The sequence below is a fragment of the Etheostoma cragini genome, chromosome 23 (genome assembly GCF_013103735.1).
Source record: "Etheostoma cragini isolate CJK2018 chromosome 23, CSU_Ecrag_1.0, whole genome shotgun sequence".
NCBI lineage: Eukaryota > Metazoa > Chordata > Actinopteri > Perciformes > Percidae > Etheostoma > Etheostoma cragini.
In genome coordinates this window covers 17,304,665-17,326,024 of record NC_048429.1, presented here as the reverse complement: position 1 = coordinate 17,326,024, position 21,360 = coordinate 17,304,665, and the positions used below count along the sequence as shown (strand labels likewise).

The window sequence follows — 21,360 nt, the reverse complement described above, 5'->3', positions numbered from 1 at the left end:
ACACACACACACACACACACACACAGAGAGCTCATGTCACTGCGTGCCACACAACAGAGCTGCTCTGTAACTGCCTGTTTATGTAGAAGTGATGACTGGAAGTCTTACGGCGCCTCATGACTGCTGTAAGAAGGCGTCTGGGACACTTTTGTTTATGTTTGTCAAAGGTTTTAAGATACGTGTTTCTGAGATTTCTGCCTCCACGCCAGCAGAACAAAACATGTAACTGCAACATCTCTTTCTATAAACCAGCCCCCAATCAGGATGGAAATATCATCTCCAAAGTTACATGACTATATCTACTTGCCCGTACGCTTATCGATAGGGACGGGTGCCAATATTCGAATATTGGTGCGATGGGCAAGTATTGGATTTTTTATGTCGAGATTCAAATTATTCAGACGCTAAATTTGCCACTGGCTATTTACTGCAGAGCTATGTCAGCCAAGAACAAAGAAATGTGGAGTTACAAGCAGGTCTAATGTGTTTAGAGGTCTGTATGGGTATACTGTAGCAGAGTGGGCTCGTCTTCCAGCGATGTGTTAAAGGTAAAGATAGTTAGTTAGGGCAGTGCATAACGGCGACACGTTCATTCACACACAGCGTCGGTGTCACTCGTCTGGGAATAAAAGGTCTTCCGTTTGTTTTGAATGCCTGAGGCAAAAATGTAAGTCCGAAAAGCAACTCGACGTCACCCCTGCTGTGGACAGCAATGTAATGTTAACCTAACATTTTAAACACTACGAAAGGTAAAAAACTAAACACAAGCACTGAATGCCCGGGAGCAACATCAAAACAGTTGCTTTATCTCTCTCTAAATTACATTTTAGTTCATCTGTTTTTACAAAGCTGCCTTCAAGTGCACTCGGAAATGTTGGTTTTCCCCCGCGGCCGCAACCGCCTCCGCCGAAGCTTTCAAACATTCACTGTAAAAAAAAGCACAGAGCACCTTAACTTTGTCAAAGAAATCCTATTATATAAGTTTTCAGGTTTTTTCTTGTATTTTATGTTTCTACTAGAACATGTTTACATGCTTTAATGTTTCAAAAACACTTTATGTTCCTCATACCGCCCATGGCTGCTGCTCCTGTATTCCCCCTCTGTCTGAGAGGCTCTGTTGGAGCGCAGTCTCTTTTAGCCCAATCTGCTGTGATTGGCCAGTGTGTCCAGATCTCTGGCGTCTCCACAGCTGTGCTATGCTGTCGCTGCATGTGTACAGTCCATTGCGGCCACAGAGTGACAGCAGCGGAGTATATAGCAGGACTTTACACTGTGGAGAATTACCAATAAAGCCTACAAAAACCAAATGATGCACAACCGGACGTGTTCCAGCAGGAATGTGACCCAAAATTTGGGAGAAATGAACAACATTGGCTGCCAAGATTACAGCCTACAAATTTTTATATGTAAGGAATAGAAAATCGCACTACAAATTACATCGGCGCCCATGTATCGTGAAAGAATTGAATTAGGACTACCGACTATCGTCCAGGCCCTAATGCTTACTATAAATCTAGATTCCTGCCGGTGCCACTGTATCTGAAATTAGCATGTGGCTACATGTTAGCTGCATGTGGTATGTAACCTAAACTCATTAGCCTGCCTGGAGCAGATGAACATTTATGGAAACATAGCTCGGTATGACATCATACAGAGCAGACCGTTGAAAGCAGAGCAGGAAATCTGAGGGTTTTGGCTCACAGGGATTTCTCTGAAATACATTCCCCTTATTTATTGAATATTTGGCCACATTGAACATGAACATCTTACACTTTAAATTTATAGATATGACAGAAAATAAATAAAAGCATAATAGGCCTCTTTTAAAAATAGCCCAGAACTGTCACTGTCTGCCTGTACTTGGGTCCTTCCTTTGTTCCCTTACACCACCATTAAACAGATAGACGCTGATATACTTTAAGTGTGTTTCTGCAGCTGTGTATGTGACACATATGTGTCTTGAGTCTTTCTCCCAAGCAATTGGATTAAAGCAGACGCTGTCCTTTTGAACTTGTACATACAATACATATGCCACACTCAAAATTCAGTCTTAATTGCCTCTTCAAATCTCTAAAGCTCTGCCACTGCATCAGAGCAGAACAGGAGCCGGTGTCGTCACCTTTCCACTTGCCCACGTCTCATCTGCCCTCCCCACCAAACAACCGCTCACAGTACAATTCCCACAGCACATGCTCGAGAGGACGGCAACATCCCTCCAGAAATGCAGAGAGACAACAAAAATCTGAATCCAGTTCTAGAGGGACGGTGTAATGGAAAAATGTGGTGACATAACAGACAGGAGGGGGTTAAAAAAGGGGGGGAGGCACACTCTCTAAAGTTAAACTAAATCTGGTTGCTGAGCGTTCAGCTTCTTAATCTGCTGCGACTCTTATTAGAGCGGCAACTCAAGGTTCACTGGACACACATTAGCTGACAGTTCATATAAGGGAAGAGAAGCATTACAAACACATCCAGTGGGATTACAATACAGAGGACTCTGAGATCCAGAGAGGGGCATCACCATGGAACTAATGTAACCTCTAAATCAGGGGTCTTCAACGCTTTTTAGCCAAGGACACCATAACGGAAAGAGACACGGAGCAGGGTAGGGTGGCTTACCCTACATAACTTTTTTTGCATAGAATACTAAGCCAATAAAAAAAAAACTTATACTTGGTGGGATGATTTTGTAAATGAAGTTTTCATTAGGATGAACTGTGTATGTGTGGATGGCTACATCAGTGACTACCTTATCTACAGGCCAGCAAGCTTTAGGAATTTGTATTCACTAATAATACGCTTGATTCATGTAAAGACTAGAGCCTAACGGATTAAGGATTTTTAAGGCCAAAATCATACAAAAATTTAGTTAATTACAAATCAGATATTCCGATATATCTGCCGATATATATATAAAAAAATATATATATTCACTGGATTTGATTTGCTGCTCTGGCTTAATACCCTCCAACTGTTCTGCTGATGATGTTCACATTTCTGATAATTTTCTTTTGTTCTTCAATTTCTCTCTGTCTCTCTCTATAATCAAGTCAGTCCGCCAGATTTCTTTTCGTAATATTAAAAACATAAATACAGACATCCTATCCTCCCACATTGACAATTTGCCTATCCCTGATCTTTCCTCTCCAAACCACCTTGTCACCCATTATAACTCTGGACTTTGCGATATTCTCAACTTCATTGCTCCTCTCAAAACCCGATCTGTGTCCTTTTCCCGCTCTGCCCCTTGGTTTTCACCTGAGCTCCGCCTCATGAAAGCCAAAGGTCGCCAACTTGAACGCCTCTATAAAAAAACTGGTCTCTTCATTCACAAAGAAATGAATAATTCTCATCTTCTTCCTTACTCAAACTCAATAGCCGTAACTAAATCAAACTACTATTCTGACCTCATATGCTCCAACGAAGGAAACTCCAGGTCTCTCTTTTCAATAATCCATAATACTTTCAATCCCCCTGATTCCCTGCCTTCTCACATGTACTCAGTTGAGACTTGTAATTCATTGGTTGTCTTTTTTAATAAAAAAATCAACTCCATTCTCCAGCAATTACATGACCCCCTTGCCTTCCCCTCCCCCATTGCCGCTCCCCAATAGCCAGTCATTTTGCTGCTTTCTACTGCTCACCCCCTCCGAAATTTCTGATTTCATTCATAAATCCAAGTCCTCAACCTATTCTCTTGACCCCCTCCCCACAGCCCTGGTCAAAACCTGTCTCACTTCCCTCCTCTCCTTCATAACTTCCATCATTCATTCCTCTCTCTCCGCTGGTATTGCCCCCTCACTTTTCAAAACAGCATATGTCTAACTTCTTAAATTAATTCTGAAAAAACCTGGCTCAGGTCCAACTAACTACAATAATCTTCGTCCTATCTCAAATCTTCCCTTTATATCTAAAATCCTTGAAAAAATAGTGTCTGTTCAACTCCATGCTTTTCTTACCCTTAACTATCTCTACAAACCTTTCCAGTCTGGTTTTTGACCCTCCCATAGTACTGAAATTGCCCTAATAAAAATCACCAATGATCTCCTCACAGCTGCTTATTCAGGACTCATCTCTATCCTCATCCTACTCGATCTTAGTGCGGCCTTTGATAACATTTCTCACTCCATTCTCCTCGATAGACTATCTTCTCTCGGCATCTCTCACACCCCTCTTGACTGGTTCCGCTCATATCTCTCCGACCACACTCAGTTTATACAACTCAAATCTTTCACATCCCATCCTTCCCCCTCAAGGTTCAGTTCTAGGCCCCCTCCTTTTAATCACCTACCTACTTCCCCTTGGCAATATCTCCCGCATTTCAACAGTCACTTTCATTGCTATGCAGATGACACCCAGCTCTACTTATCCAGCAAACCCACCTCCTCGCTCCCCCCCTTGTCCCTTACTAACTGCTTGCTTGAAATTAAAGACTGGTTCACCTCAAACTTCCTTAAAATAAACAGTGATCAAACCGAACTCCTCCTTGTATCCACCAAATCCACCCTATCCAAAATCAATAGTTTCTCTCTACCAATCGACAACTCCTTGGTCTCCCCTTCCCCTCAGGTCAAGAGTCTGGGCGTCATCCTCGACTCCTCCCTATCCTTTCAGTCACGCATAAATAATATCTGCCGGTCGGCATACTTCCACCTACGCAACATTAACCGCCTCGGTCCCTCCCTTACCACCCACACTGCCTCCATCCTTATCCACAGCCTCATCACCTCCCGCCTTGACTACTGTAACTCTCTCCTTTTTGGCCTTCCTCAAAAGTACCTCCACAAACTTCAACTTCTTCAGAACTCAGCAGCTCGTGTCATCACCAAAACCCCCTCTTTTCATCATATAACCCCTGTCCTTCAGCAGCTCCATTGGCTTCCTGTTCAATTCAGAATACAATTTAAAATCCTTCTCCATACTTTCAAAGCCATCCATAACCTTGCTTCTCCATATCTATCAGAACTCACATCGCCGTCCCCTCCCGCTCCCTCAGATCCTCCTCCTCTATCCACCTCACTGTACCCCATGCTCGACTTGTCACCGTGGGGAACAGAGCCTTCAGCCACTCTGCTCCTCAGCTCTGAAACTCACTACCACCTGACCTCCGCAATATCGACTCTCTCCCTCTTTTCAAAACTAGACTCAAAACCCATCTGTTCCAGCTTGCTTATTTGTAAATACACTTTTCCAGTAATTTTTCTATGGTTTTGTTATATTTTGTTTTGTTTTTGTTTTGTTTGTTTTGTAATAACTGCTTACACTTTTCTGTTCCCTGTATCTGTCTTTTATTGTCTGTAAAGCAACCTTGAGTGCTCAGAAAGGCGCTGTTAAATAAAATGTATTATTATTATTATTATTAAACGCGTAACAAAACATAAACAGATTTTTCTAACATGAGAAGTTATTTGTAGTTATTTATGAGTCCTCACTAAAATAATAATAATTTGTTTTATTGTCACAACAGAACAGAGGATCATTACATTAATTAAAGTTCTGAAACTTAAGATATGAAACTTAAAGTCCTTTGAACAAAACACAATAACAAAAATAGTGAGAGCATTGCCAACAGGGACGTTGTAGAGCGTCCTCTGGTGGACAGACTATAAAACACCAACACTAACAGGGACTTTGTAGAGCGTCCTCTGGTGGACAGACTATACAACACCAACACTAACAGGGACGTTGTAGAGCGTCCTCTGGTGGACAGACTATGCAACGCCAACACTCAGAACATGGTTGACCGTCCGTTTTTATTTTATTTTTTAAATACTAATCATCAAAATCCTTTATTTGTCATTTTAAAGGATTCTGATGAATGAGTAGTTTTGGAAATGCCTAATCTTTTTGTTTAATAAAATAACGTTTTTGTTTTAAATTCAACAAGCAATTTGTGGTATTTTAGCAGAACACTGAAAGAAACAGAAATATCTCTTCTTTTTTTTTGCAATAGCGCAATATTCAAAAACGTTATCTTCAGTTCACCTCACAAATATATCCTTTATTTAAACAACAAATCAGTAATTTCCTAAAATAGCTCGTCACACTGTAGTTTTTAATCAAACGTTACTCAACCGGGAGGAAGTAGTGCATTTGTTGGGGACTACTTTCAGCGGTGGATTGATCCACATTGGATGCTGTATAGTGTGTATTTGCGCCAGCAGGGTGGTGTGTGTGGGATGGAGTCAAAATAAAACACAGTGTTTTTATGGTAATGAAGGAACATGTCACCCATAGCAACAGTGTGGATCACTGACGAGTTTGTATAATACGTCAGGCTGTGACACACACAAATCACTGCTGGTTTGACTATAAGAGAAATACAGAATATCTCCAGACTTCTTACATTTTTTTTCAACCTGGACCCTATTTTCCTGTTTTTGTGTCTAAGTGACTGATGGAACGACAATCTTTGACGTTGGTCCAGTATTAAGCGAGATCGCTGCAGTCTGCAGCAGAGAAAGTTAATAGATTAATACAAATTTTTCAGCTTGTATTTAACTACACAAAAGTGCTTGTTTTGCCGCTGACAGACTAAGATTAATATTCTAAGGATCAAACAACATTATGGAAAGAATTTCTAAGGAGGGCAATCTTCCTGTTTTTATGTTTTTTCAAACATAAAAACCTCTGAGAAATTGTGTTAGCTAAAGCCACCAAAATGTAAATAAACGTAATTTTAGCATTGTGAAATACAATTCATTCAACGTCAACAGAAACAAAATAAAACTATGAAAACTTGTTTGGGGTCGCAACTCTAGTTTAGGTTGAAATAAACACATAGTTTACTGATTTACATGTGAAAATATGTTGGCTCTATACACGCTAAAAGTATTTTGTTTTTTAAAATGGAGTCTGGTGGGTTTAGCGCTAGTGACTTCAGAGGTGTTTCTGGTTAAACAGAGAGGTCTCAAAGAGGTTTTAAACATCTATCTCTGAAGGGATCCTTTCCATAATGTTGTCAGACACTATAAATCTGAACCTGTCAGTGGTAAAAACAGAAATTTGAGGGGACCAAACGATGACGATGCACATTTGCTCCATAGGGTTACATTACAGCCATTTCAATGACTGTTGTTCCTTAGACCAAAAAAAAGGCATTAAAAAAAACACTTATGTGATCACAATGGCAGTTCTATCGCGATGTATGTCTCCCGAATACCTGATGGCAGGTACTGTAGAGGCTGTCAGAGTCACTCAGCTGCAACAAACTGCTAGCTTCAGAAAACATTACTGCACAACAATGCAGCTTTTAACAATGCAACATTTATCTTATATCACAGAACTCATGGGTCATGCAGCTCAATACATGAAGCAACGTCATGAATCAATGCATGAACTAATTAGGGGCAAAAACTCCATTGTTTTCGTTATTTGTGAAATATTTTCACGATTCTTTGTTGATGTTTTTTTCCTAATTTGCAGAAAGAAAGATAATCAGTCATTAATATTGTTGTTGTCTTTCTAACCAGGTGACCTGTTGATTTATTATTTGTACCGTTAATTGAACTGCAATGCTTACATGTCCCAAATATGCTCATTAATCCTTGGAAAAGTCACCGATGCTGCATGTGATGACCACAGACAACTGTGTTTAATGCTGAGGGAGACAGACAGACAGACAGACAGACAGACAGACAGACAGACAGAGGGAACTGAACGGCCTGTGGCCGACACTTCATTCTGTTCCGCTGTTCACTGCCAACTTATTCATACAAATACACACAGACATACAGTACACAAAGTAGTCTCTTTATAAAGCCATCCAACACACACACACACACACACACACACACACACACACACACACACACACACACACACACACACACACAGGCCCAGATCAAATAATAGAAGTGCTTCTCTCAGCACAGCCGCCAGGCTCCCGGCCATTGTAGCTACTCGGCCCTTTAATGATCACTAATTAGACAGCAGTAAAACATCACTTGACGACCAGACAAAGGCGACGCGCTGTTCAAAGTTGGACAGGTCCGATCCTTCAGCATCTTGGACCAGAGTGCCAGAAGGCTTTCATTCCAAAACAGTGCAGGGACTAAATAGTTGGTTGTTAGCTGCTCAGTGACTCAAACCACTGACTGTTATAGAATCAGGATGAAATGCTGATATTTCCTACGGACAGTAAGGACTAATGAAAGACAAGAACTTAATGCGTAGACTACAGATTCATTTGCATGTCAGGTAAAAAACATTTTAATTATATATATAATATTGTGCTTGAGGTAATACCCCGATTACTCTACCACCATGGAAACACCCCGGTTAAAATCTGACCTAAAGAGCTTAACAGACCCATAGAAGACCTTTTGTAACCGGGGGAATACTGGAGGAAGATGGGGTTGAATGTCTGTGCTCCAACTGCCCCTCCCCACTCAGCTGGAGTGTTTTTGACTATACAACAAAAGCATTGGGGGAATCAGCAGGCCATCGGCAGCAAAGAGCCTGCGGTCCATCGGTTTGACTCCCCACCGAGGCAGCAGCGGACACCGGGAAAGGGCTAAACAGATTGTTCATCTCCGGAGAGATGTGGCTTGGTAAAAATGTGGAGGGACTGCACAGCCCCCGCTGTGACCGCTGGCTAACCTTAACATTAAGTAGCTAACATAACCTAATCCAGACCAGCAACAACGATAGAAATTATATCACATCCATACAGGGAGAATAGTATACAGTTGTTAAAACATAATCAAATAATTGACACACTGGTATCTGGTCAGTACTGTACAGTACTTGGTCAGGACATTTCATTAGAGATGTTTCTGCGTGGAACTTAATATACGGGCCTAATGTTTGCTACAAGGAAGGTCTCGGGTTGCATGAATCTATTAGGAATCACCCTCTGGGGAGCATAAATATCCACAGCCGATTTTATTGATTTATATTTTTGAAATGGAGAACAGTAATTTGGAGTCCCCTCTGCATTGACTCTAAGGACGCCCCTAGCAGCTCTAGCAGAACGTATTTTGTCCAAATGAATGACATCACCATCCTTAGGCATTGCTGCGTTTTCTGTGTGTGTGTTTGTTTGGGTTGGGGGGAACTAACTCCTGTTGCATCTGGCAGGGACAGAAAACACACCCCACCACATATGGTCCAGCCAATGGACGCTTGGTATTTATATGCTACGTTCATTGTCATTTGTTTTGATGCTCCTCCCCTCTGGTTTTATAGTTATGATATTTATTGATCTAAGGATGGCTGACTAAGCACTGATCCACTTTTTCTTGCAGTTTTACACAGTAAAGACATATTCCATCTTGGGAGGCTGTCCGCTACATCAGCCTGCTGCAGCTGCCAGAGGTCAAGTGTCTTGCTTCTGTCTACCTGTGTGTGCTCTCTCTCTCTCTCTATCTTTTTCACTCTCTCCATACAAGGCGTTGAGTCTGCGGAAGCAAGCCAGCTTTAATGCACTGCATGACCGTGTGGGGGTGTGTGTGGGGGTGTGTGTGTGTGTGTGTGTGTGTGTGTGTGTGTGTGTGTGGGGGGGGGGTCGTTTGACAAGTTTTTAGAGAACAGAAAAGCCTGTTAATTAATTTCAGCTCAATCCTGCCTTCAGTCAATGAAACGCAGATGTCAACATCTAGCAAACACTCAGCTGTCAGACCAACAGCCTTGTTCTTGAAGCCGCAGAGCAGCGCCCCCCCACAAACACTGTCTGGATGGGACGCTGTGTGAGCCAAACAGACATCTGAAGATGGCTGTACAGAGTACAGTTTGATCCTCTGAAGTCTACTTCTTCAAAAGGCAAGAAGCAGCAACTACTTTCCAATGTTGTCTTATCAACAAAAACTGACACCTCCAGTACATCTCCAGTACATGGGGCTGACTAAAGACTTGACTTGGAAGTAAGTGAATCACTACAGCAAAGTTAACACCCGGGTAACCACCAGGCCCGAGTGCCTTAAGCCAATGATTCCCAACCAGCAGGGGTTTGCGAAAAAATCCATACAGCGAACTATCGCAATATTTTCAGTGGCAATACTGTATCGATACACAGGCGCCAAGTATGGATCTTTTAATATATATGTATTGTCAGTTTGTCCGCTTGACATCCTCATATTGCAGCAATAAAATTGAAGTGATATGACCAAACAGAGAAATAATATCATATCTTGGCTTAAGTATCGTGGTGATTCCCACTAGCGCACTAAATCTGCGGTAACCAGGGCTCGACATAAGTAGTCTGGCTAGTTGATTGGCCAGTGCGCTGGCCAGTGACAGCGCTCTGTTTTTACAGAGCATATAAGCGTGTGAATGTTAGCTAACATTTCACATTTTCACCTCAGGTAATTTATAACGTTAATTACAAAGTCAAAGAATTATGAAGCTAAGAAAGAGGGCATTCTAGTGAAAACATAGCACAGCAGGGTGGAGAAAGGCAATGGTGGCATGCACTTGTGTGTGTTTGCCGGCAATTTCCAACAAAGGTCGAGCAGCCCAACCAGAAAAATGCCACGCAGCTACACACACAATTCATTTGGATAAAAACGTTGCATTTTGGAAGATGACCGTAAATCTGATCAGTGATGCCCGCGCTGCACGCACACACACACACACACACACACACACACACACACACACACACACACAGACACACACACACAGCATAGCAGAGGTGTGTGCGTTGCTTCACACAGAACTAACACTACACTCATTACTGTAAGTAGCCTACAATAAACCCTCCATGATTAAAAAGTCAATAATTATCAATACCCACCTACCTGTTCAACAGGTATAGACATGTAGAAACCCATTCAGTCTGCCCTGTTCACTTGCTGTGCAAACACAGCTTTACTCAACATTCTACAAACTAAAATGAAAAGATGCCAGTTTGTAGTCTAAGTGTTTATCTTTGGACAAACTCTTATAACTTAACTGCTGGGTAAAGGAACCATCCTCTCCGCTGGAGCGCTAACCTATGGATGTGTTATAAGACCATGACAGATGCACGTGAATGACACCACTGTTATATTTGCGTTCTTCATTCTTGACGATGTTGCCGGTTGTATTCTTTTGCAACAGTGTTGTTTCATTGCAAGGAGACATACAGGACAAATAGTTTTATTTTATTTAAACAATTAACAAACAATACACTGGGACATTTGGTCCCAGGACCAAAATAATAAAAATACAAACAGAGAGAGGGAAGACGGGGGAGGGGGGGACCCAACAAAAACACAACAGCAGGAACGTAGCTCACAGCTTACCAACAAGATAAACAAAAACAGACACACACAAACAAACAAAAAAGACACTGAAAGAGAGACGGACACAAGACACACAGGACCAAACACTTGCACAGACAGAGGCAAGGCGGCTGAAGCACAAGTCTACAACATGGGCTTCAAGGACTCAGCCATGCTGAGCCAAGAGTCCCAAGTCTTGTTTTTGCTCCATTTCTGTGAGCTGTAGAGAGCTCAATACATACGCCTGGAATACTTCTCAGTCCATTCATCATTAAAAACTGCTGTTTTCCACCTCAACTTTTTGATTCAGGCTCTTTGACAGTGAGAAGACCCTTTCTTTCTGCAAGCATTTTCCACCAATCAGGACACTGCCTACTACAACAACCAGTCATCAAAGAATTTAGCCATCACTTCTCAGTGACCTGCCCTCTAATCTGACATAATCTGCTAGTTCAGGTAGCCTATTTAGTTACCATTATGGATTTTCCATGTGCTTTAAGAATTTGCTTACATGCATTTTAAAAATTTAGCATTTATTTAGTAAGAAAATGAAATATCAAGCAAGAATTGACATATGAGCTATAAATACATATTTATTTTCTTTATTTGAAAGTCCGGCTCCCGGAGTGTTTGCCTAAAAAAATTCTTGCCCTTGGAAAAATGTAGTTGATGAGTCCTGGTCTAGCTTTACTGCTAATGGCACAACATACAGTGGCAGTGGCTAGCTGGGTAATCATTCTCTGAAGCTTCATAGTAGGTGCGGCAGGTGCATTTCTTACTTTTTGTCCTTTGGCAATCACATCTATGATATTTCTTTCAGGGCTAGTAAAAATGTAGAATGATCTACTGGTCCGAGGGGCCAGTGGGTTTTTTTAAATTTATTTTTTTATGTTGAGCCCTAGCGTAACACCTGAACACTAGACGTTGCAGTTATGTAAGTGCATAAAAACTAAACAACAGTGAGCACAGAAAAACAGGTAGTTAAAATCAATGGATAAGCGGCTCAATTGGTTAGCTAAAAATAGGCCTACTGACAGAAATGTTCAAATAATTACCTGAACGAAATAGATAAACCGTTGAAATATTAAACTATCTAAATATTGACAGATCAACAACAGTATGAAAAAAAAATAACACTATCCACTTTCATATAATGAATAGCGTTATACATTTGGAACATTCACTGGGAATTGATGGAGTACGCAGGTCTGCCCACCCCACAACTGCAATGGAGTCCTGTCCGGGTGTGTCCTTGGGTTTCGTAAAGGCGCTATATATAAATACAAGTTTTTATTATCATTTTTATTATTATTAACCTTGAACTTCTCTAACTGCCTCTATATTTTAGGACTGGGTGCCATCCCTCAATGTCGCCCACATCGTCGTATAGTATCGTATAGATCAGGCAGGGAAAGATGGCATGAAATGCTTGGTCAGATTTTTAGGTTTGTTTAGTTCATCGTGGATCAAAAACCTCCAGATTTTCTTGGACCCTGAAGGGAATATTCTAAGGGATGGAGCTTACTATACGGCCCATAAGAATTGTAAAATAGTCATGAACCTTAACGTAAAGTTATGATTGTTTATAAGCTTTCTTTATTGCACTTTCAGATGATCAAATAAAGAAAAGGTTAGAGACCCCTGATTTAGAGTGAACAAATACATGTATTACATGGTGTGCTCTAAAGTTAGAAATATGAAGAGTCTTTCATATTTAGGAGTAGTGATGCGCCGCGTCTAGACCAAAGGTTGCGTTAAGACTTTCTCAAACATAATTTTGACGAGTAGTGTTGTAAAATTCCATCATTACCTATTACCTGTCATTTTAATTTGATTGTTCTCACAATAAGACATATTCAGTAGCTTTTCATTTTCATTTATTCATTTAAGATTTTGAGTTTAGGTTGAGATCTCCAACTATCAATGGAGGTCCTGGAACATGTAAGTATGTATTTAAAAAAAGTGCAAAAATATCAAAAAATGTCATTTGTCAAAATGTCAAAACATCAATGAGTAGAAAAGCGTTATATAAATGCAGTCCATTTGCCGTGAAAGAGTAGACGCCGGAGAGTGAAAGAGAGATTTATGAATGACAGTGACGTTTATAAGCTTTTAGTTTTTTTTAACTCAACCTTGTTCTTGTGTTAAGCTTAAACACAAATACTCCTTTCATATAGCTATTCATTATGATGACTAATGTGAGCCTTTGGAGCCCTGCAGAAGGGAATCAGCCCAGTTGGACAGGTCAGAGCAGGCCACATACCTTGTGGATTTAAACTATTACACAATTCACATATCTCCACATTGTGGTCTCACCTTCAACCCACAACGTCTAGACTGTTGTAACGAGCAATCCATTCCCTAACAAGATAAGAGCCAAGTCATTTTGAGTCAGCCCGGCTTGCTAACATGATAACAACCACCTTTTTATTTCCCAATAAATCCTGCTCAGAACTAAATGAGAGAGGGGTCATGCCACCAAAACCTCATTTACTACTTTCCATCAATCTCTTCCTCTATTCCTGGAAGTCATGGCTGTGAGTGATTAGGTGAGGGGGAGAGGCCCTCATCTGCATCAACAATACAAATATCTCTGCTTGTTTGTGTGCTGTGGCCAACAGAAGCATTTCTGTCTGACAGCCAGACTCAGGAAGAAATGCGAGCAGAATTACTGCTGGGTCTGTCTGCTTGGTTTACACATAGTTTACATTCTGCAGCAGACAGGAGCCGTGGGGACTCTTCTCCAAAGGACAAGAGAGGGCCACTTAGGGCTTGAAATCGAAAACTAATAACCCCTAATTCAAACCAGATTCAAGATGTAAAAGGTCCATTTAATAAGTGCCCATCCATTAAATCTACATCCAATCCAACCTCTGTCTCAAGATTGCAATCCTCAGGTCTGGCTGTCCTCTCTGCCCCACAAACACATATTTTATATACTATATCTCAGAAATTAACTTTCATGTAGGCTTCATAAGACTATTAAGTAGTGGTGAGTGGTGACTGACCACTAGGTTTAGAATAGGGCTGAACAATTTGCGCCAAACATTTTATTGTGTTTTTTCTGCCAGATATTACAATTCCGATTTGATTTTTTTGGCAACATATTGCACCTTCTACAATCAAGTTAAATACAGCAATGAAATAAAAGATACAGTAACATTTATGTAAGCATTCTGTGATATGTAACACTGTTCCATTTATCTTATTTAAAATGGAATAATTAAATGTGAAATAAAAGATGTTACACCAAACATTCAACTAAGCATTGCACATTCGATTAATCGCGGTCCCAATCCAGCTAATCACGTTTTTTTGAATCGCGTGTTCTATTTGACGACGTTTCCTCGTTTAGCCCTAACTTAAAAGAAACTGAAATAGACACAGCATAAAATAAGAAACCTGGGAATGCATCTTGAAGTAATACACAATCAATTGATCAATGCCTGAGAATAGCTAAGCTACTACTTCATACATTTCCCAATAGCATTCGGGTAATGGAGCAATTTAAGAAAAAACATGTCAAGTGTCCAGTGTCGAGCTATTTTATAATACATACTGTAAGTAGTGGGGGTAGAATGACCAAACACATCACAATGTTCAATTTTCTCTTAAGAAGAAAAGTTCTTAAAGTACACCACTAAATAATAAGTGCATTTGTTGGGGGTTGTATGAGGAAACTCCCTACAGGCCCCCAGTATGGAGCACCAGGCCGGAGTACAGACACCCAAGATAAGCAAAGTACTGCTGAGAACCGGTGCAGCAGCTACAGTGGCTAGAATAAGTTTACACACCCAGGCTAAAGTTAATTAAAAAGAGGAATAAAAAAAAAAAACATCTTTTGGAAATGAATCCCTAATTCAAAAAATTTGGAAAATCCAACCTTTTAAGGACACCACTTTTCTTGTACTGTAAAAAAATAAATGTTCTTCATTAAAACACAGAGGACATAAGTATACACCCCTCTATGTTAAAATACAGGGGACATGGGTATACACACCACTATGTTAAATTCCCATAGAGGCAGGCAGATCTTTATTATTAAAGGCCAGTTATTTCATGGATCAGGATACTACATATTGTAATAAAGTTCCTTAGGCCTTTGGAATTAATCTCACCCCCCTCCTATTAAAATAGCCCCCCCACATCATCACATATATACCCTTTACCATACATAGAGATTGGCATGGCGTCATTTCAGTTAGCTTAATAGCTGGTTTGATTTGCATTGAGAGATGATTACATGGAAAGTTCAACACGCCTATCTCTATGTATGGTAAAGGGTATGTGATGATGTGGGGGGGCTATTTTAATTCCAAAGCCCAAGGGAACTTTATCTGGATGCATAGTAAAAAAGGTTGGATTTTGATTTGAGTTAACGCATTAACATCAATTTCCAAATTTTTTTATTCCTCTTTATAATCAACTTTAGCCTGGGTGTGTAAACTTATTCTAGCCGCTGTATATGTGAAGCCGCTTTACCATTCCGCTCCTATCTGTAATTAAATTTTAGAAATGCATAATACCATTTCTCCTAGTAAAAAATTAGATTCTTGCCAGACAGAATGGCAGTTAAAGATATCCACAGTAACATTCTTACTAACAGAATTTATTATCAAGAAATCTAGAACTGTGATTGTAGTAGTCAAAACTAAATTCAAATCCCTAAATAGTATAAGTGGGCGTTTTAACATTTAATAGCTGGACTAGATATTTTTTGCAGATATCCATAATTTAATTCTTCTAGTCAAAAAGAACATTTCACATATCCACAACGTTATTCGTCCTGGGACAATTGACATCACTTTTGTCATTTGTGAATATCAGACTTTTCATTTCAGATATCCACATCATTCTTCCTATCCAGAATGAACATTCTAAGTATCTCCAATAGAATTCATACAGGGAAGAACTCCAATTTCAGTATTTTTGTCAATGGCGTCTAATGTCTTTGAAGACTGTGTAAACTGAAATAAGGCTTGTTGACAGCAAGATAAAGTGGTCAAAATATTCTAAATAATGCTTACACTTAAACTGCTACTGATTTTTTTTAGATGTCTGAAATCTGCAGTACATTGCTTAGCTTCGTGTCGGTACTTCTGTCTGCTTGTCCAAATGGAGGCGTGCCGACCGACATCTTCTCTAGCTAACACACCGACTATGGAAAAGCACCTCTCACAACCCCACTTCAAAATATTCAAACTATCCCTTTGTAGATACGTTTTTCTGAGTAGCTTGCTACTTTCAGCAGAAGTGCAGAGCTACTGTAGTGTAACTACTAGGGATGAGCGAGTACAGCATTATCTGTATCTGTATTTGTATCTGTTTACCACATGAATTATCTGTATCCGGATCCGTACTCGGACTGGGCGGGGCCTAAACCGGAAGTGGTTAAATTCAAACCGGAAGTGGGTCGGGCTCTCTTGAAATGTGCGGGGCTTTAACCTGTGCGGGTTATTTAAGCATGCAATTGATATGAGTTGATCAAAAATTGTTATATTTATTTGTGATTTGAAAACTATTTACATGACAGGATCAAGCTTCAGATCAATGGTGTTGTCATGGTAACAAACAAACTATATACAGAAGGTTTTGCAACAATGAATACAACACATGCCGTTGCAATTATGAAGTAAAATGTAATGAAAAAGAGTTTTCATACTCAATATAACTTTCTTTTTTTAACTTTTTATCTTTATTATCAGTGTGATTTTTTTTTTGGGGGGTTCTTTTTTATTTTTTTTATTTCCACACCAGGTATATGAGTGTGTGTGTGTGTGTGTGTGTGTGTGTGAGTAAGAGAGAGACACAAAGAGAGAGGGGGCGGGGGGCAGCTGACAGTAAAAAAAAATAATCTCCGATGGCAGAGACGCGACGGGAGTTGCATTTAAACCGAGCAGCATTTCTGAAACCCACGTTCACCAGAAATCTACTGGTTACTATGAAGCTGAAGAAACCCTAAACGTTAACGGAACAGATCCGCAGACCCGATTGACTGACGGAGCGGTGTGGCCCCAGGATTAAAGGTCAAGGGTCGCAATAAGAATTCTTCCTTTGGGGACCATAAATATATATATATTTTTTTTTATTTTGATAAAAAGTTTGTTGGTAATATGGCCAGTAATTGATGAGATTCTTGCTTTGACCAAAGTGTTGACCTCCCTCCATCCTGTTGCAAAAAACACATTTATCATTTAAGTGTGAGTGATAATAATGACAATGCAGCAGTGATTTTGTTTCATCCTCACCTGTGGAAATGTTTTTTTCCTTTTAGGACAAAACACCCATGTCTAATACGTATTAGATATTTTTTTAAATTTCTGTTTTTTTGGACTACAACCCTTTTAACATGACTCAGTTGTCTTTTTTTCTGCCATCATAATACATTTTCAAGAAAGCATGTCACATTTTTCCAGATGCACCATATTTCTTTTGGAAAGTGAAACTCTTCACTGGCTCCCCGCTGCATATTGGATTCCGTGTATATTAGAATTCCTTTCTAATGCTATTTAGCAGAGGAACCGTGGCTCTTTTTGTGCTTAGCTCCGTTCAAGACAACTATAATTGGTTTAAAGAAATGCCAATAAACCAGAACATGTTTTCTCCCATCCCAGCTTGGACTAGCCAGACCTTCCACTGCAGCACTGTGGAGGAAGGTCTGCCAATGCAAGACTACTAGCACCTAAAGCACCTGATTCTATGTATCCCTTACAGTCTTCTGCTTCTGTGGGTTCTATTAAACAAATCACTTAAATACATACCTGTTTAGACAGGCGTTTGGTAGACCAGTATGCCCATTTAACATGATTGTGTATTAATTATTGTGTGTTGCCTCTGTAAAGCACTTTGTGACCTATCTTTGTGAAAAGCGCTTTATAAATGTTACATATAGGGGCAACCTCTGGCTCACCCAGTAAGTGCTCCGTTTGGGCTGAGTCCTCTGCAGCGGCACAGGCTTGAGTCAGACCTTTGGCCCTTTTCTGCGTGTCATCCCCCAACTCTCTCCCAACTTTCAAATAAAGGGAAAAGCCCCCAAAAATAATCTTTAAAAAAATTAAAGTTACATATAAATTGAACTTATTTCAACTGCACCACTGTGTTGTGACTCCCCAAATAAATGGTAGTAATATTAATAAATCAGCTCAAACTCGATCTTGAAAGGCAACATTCTCATTCCCCAAAAGTGAGGGATGTTTGCTACACAGTCCAAGTGTGTGTAATAGGTGTACAGTAGAGATTACTCTGCCTGCATTTACCACTGAATAATTACACTAACTAATTTATCCGGCCAGATGTCTCCACTCCCACTGCAATCTATCCTGGAGTTCATTCATGTTGTCAGCTGTGTGTGTGTGTGCATGGCTAGCGGCGTCAGGTGACTCCGAGTGTTACAAACAGCCCTTAATATAGCTGTGCTCCACTTCTCCCTCTGGGAGGTGGAGTGAGAGGGGAAGTTAAAGAGATGAACTAATTAGAAGCTACATCATCCCTGCTCTCTGATGGTCTGTGTATCCTCTTCTCTGGACCACAGCGCTACAGAGGCACACTCCTTTCCCACTTTCTTATTATCAAGCAATTAGTCTAATCATTTTATGTAGTTATAAAGAAAAATAAGTCAATTTCAGAACTATTTCTGCGAGTCAATTTACAAAAACGATGAGACGATGGAGCGATACCAATCTCCATTGGGGGGACACACCTTTAACCTGCATTTTATCTTAACGGCACTGTCCAATCATTTTACAGTCCATGCTAGAGACACCGTAGCTTACTGGAAACATTAGCCTGCAGCTAAAGACACAGCGTAGCTTACCTGTAGCCTGTAGCTAAGGACACACTGTAGCTTGCCGATACCCTGCAGCTAAAGACACAGCATAACTTAAGCCTGCAGTTATTCAAAATAAAATGACCACTGCCCCCATCGGAGATGCAGAGAGAAGCAACCAAACCAAAAAATCATCCTGCGTTACTCAAGTCTACGATGTGGCAACATTCACGTTCCCCATAACATCAAAAGCATTGCTCAGGGACTGCAGCAGAAATAATGACAATCCTTCCAATATCTAACAGGTAATATCACTCTGGAGATCGGCAGTGTCTGTTTGTTCTGCCAACATCTGTACCAATATCAGAGGAATAGGCCTTTAATTACGGCATGGGCAAGGAGCATCAAACAGACACACACACACACACACATAATCCTGGAGTAGCAATGGCACACTGTAAAAGACTGTTAAAATGGGACTTGACTTTAAAAAACTAAATAAAAGCAACAGCACTGCCCAAAACAAATCCATAATTTCCCTCCCAGCATGCATCAGATCTGAGCCCCTGGGCAGAAAGCCATTATAGTCAAAACACAAAATGTCTTACCTGGGGAGGACGTGTGATGTTGTGGTAGAGCAGATGGACATGGAAAGACAAGAAAGATAATCTGTTAGCTGCCTGCCATCTTAACTGAGCAGAGTGTTAAAGCAGTGACATGTAGAGTCATCCTTACAATCATTCATTCAAAAAGATCAAAACAGGCAAAGTTCAAACCAAAAGGCCAACAAAACAGACACGGCCAATAAAAAACAGGAATATTGTATTACACAATGGACCAGAATATTATCACAGTAAAAATGCCAACTACAGTTTTACACATGCCAAAGCAGACACTACTACGAAGTGGTAGCAAGGCTCGTTGCATGAGAGAAAATCCTCTTCCTCCTGGCATTTTCTTTCTAAACACAAAGACATATTGTTACGGCCCCTGCCTTTAAGGACATTATTTTAGGATATATAAATCCGGATGTGTGATTGCCTGAAGAAGATTGGCCTACGAAGATGGCTCCGCCCACTTCCTTGTTCCAGGCCATGCTGTTGATTGGTGCGTCAGCCGTGGTCCCAGCCAATCAACGTCCTGCAATCAACCCAGATGACTTCAAATACCGCTGTGATTCTCCAGTCGGAGCGCCTGAACCTTCAGTTTAGTCTGCCATGCGGTTGGGTTAGATAACGCCTGAACTTTTAGTTCAGTCTGCCATGCGGTTGGTTTATATAGCTCCTGAACCTTCAGTTCAGTCTGCCATGCGGTTGGTTTATATAGCTCCTGAACCTTCAGTTCAGTCTGCCATGCGGTTGGTTTATATAGCTCCTGAACCTTCAGTTCAGTCTGCCATTCCGTTTGGTTAATGTCATTTGGTTTGGTTAGAAGCAATTGTGTTTGCAACTAGATTGTGGTTTAGAAACCTTTTGCTTTAGTAATCATTGTTAGAAAGCTGTTGAGCGAAAACATTATTGTAAACCTACTACGAGTTACTAGTTAGATTTTGTTTGTGTAGTACTTTTGTTGTTTAATCTTTTGTTTATTATATATTATATTTTGTTAGTTAATGGGTGTTGTGCCCCTGTTGTTCTGTTGTTTATTCACAACACCCAGTACCTCTCTTTGTGTTACTTGTTTATCCACTGTAGTCATTAAACTAACTTGATTTTACTATAGCCTCGTTTCCCTTTTGTTTGGGTTCCTCCACATACCTCATAATAACTACGGTCATCTTAACATTGACCCAGAACGTAACACATATGTATATAGAAAACTAAAGAACCAAAATTCAGGAAAAAGCCAAAAGATTGCCCAATCTTATTTCCCTCCCATCTGTGACATTCTCCTTAGAGCCCGACCGATTGGCGGGACGATATTAGGCATTTCCCGAACTATCAGTATCGACATTTATAATGGTCAGTGAAAAAAAACAAAAGAATGAAAAAATATTTTCCATCAACCATGTTCTGAGTGTTGCATAGTCTGTCCACCAGAGGACGCTCTACAATGTCCCTGTTAGTGTTGATGTTGTATAGTCTCTCCCCCAGAGGAGGCTCTACAACGTCTCTGTTAGTGTTGGTGTTGCATAGTCTGTCCACCATAGGTCAGGTATCAGAATCGGTGTTGGGAAGCAAAAAATGGTATCAGACCATCTCTATAACAGACCACTCTACCGTTGTCTATCTGACACTGAGGGACACTGACCAAGCGTTAGTATTTTAAAAGGAGGGCGTGGAAAGGGGTTGCTGTTGCTGTAAATCAGGATGGCGTACACGAACTCCAAGGCACTGTGTGTACCTCAGCGAGGATGATTGGCAGAGCATAGGTCCAACGGAGCCAAGATGC

The 21,360-nt window shown here is 40.5% G+C and overlaps 1 protein-coding gene and 1 long non-coding RNA gene across 2 annotated transcripts in view; both read right to left on the bottom strand.

Annotated features, from left to right (window-relative positions):
- Positions 1-21,360, bottom strand: part of LOC117939089 (pleckstrin homology domain-containing family A member 5-like) — a 236,663-nt gene that overhangs the window by 179,552 nt on the left and 35,751 nt on the right. The window lies entirely within an intron of this gene.
- LOC117938556 lies at positions 11,830-12,047 on the bottom strand. The gene is made up of 2 exons (XR_004655420.1): positions 11,984-12,047; positions 11,830-11,944 (listed from the first exon to the last, which is right to left on the bottom strand). It is a non-coding gene; the product is annotated as an uncharacterized LOC117938556 (long non-coding RNA).